A 562-nucleotide genomic window follows, 5' to 3' on the forward strand; every position below is an offset into this window, starting at 1 on the left:
CGTTGGAGCTTCCATTTATTTCATAAAATGGCTAAAATAAAAACTAACATTTGGCATCTGTCTGCCTTGTTTTCTCTTGTTTTGTTTTACATGCATTTTGCCTTTTAAGCGCACCGGATTTTCTCATGTTGTGACTGCGCAAAGTCGGTTTGTTCTTAAGGGCAGAATTAAAACGTTGCCAAAGAGGAATCATGCATGAAATTCAAGAAGTATCACGCACGGCCATGAAGAGGAAAAACGTGTCGACCACAACACAAGTACACAAAAATGAGACGCCACTTTTAACGTCAAACCTGAGACCCCGTGATCGGCCTTTCCTTCAGAATAAACCTCGCTTAAATTGTCGATTTTCACTCGTGGTAAATTACGGTTTTGCGAATGAAAATTGACTGAAAACTCCGCCCGAAACGGAGACGCAAGTGACAGTATAGCAGGAGAATGTAGTGCGGAGGAGCAGTGGGGTGACCTGCTAACCCAGTTGACCGCCTTGTTCGCGTGGACGCAACGGCGGGAAAGCCGGACCAGGGCTGACGGCTTGCCAGTAAGCCACTCGAGGCAAGTT

This window comes from Penaeus monodon, chromosome 20, assembly GCF_015228065.2.
Source record: "Penaeus monodon isolate SGIC_2016 chromosome 20, NSTDA_Pmon_1, whole genome shotgun sequence".
NCBI lineage: Eukaryota > Metazoa > Arthropoda > Malacostraca > Decapoda > Penaeidae > Penaeus > Penaeus monodon.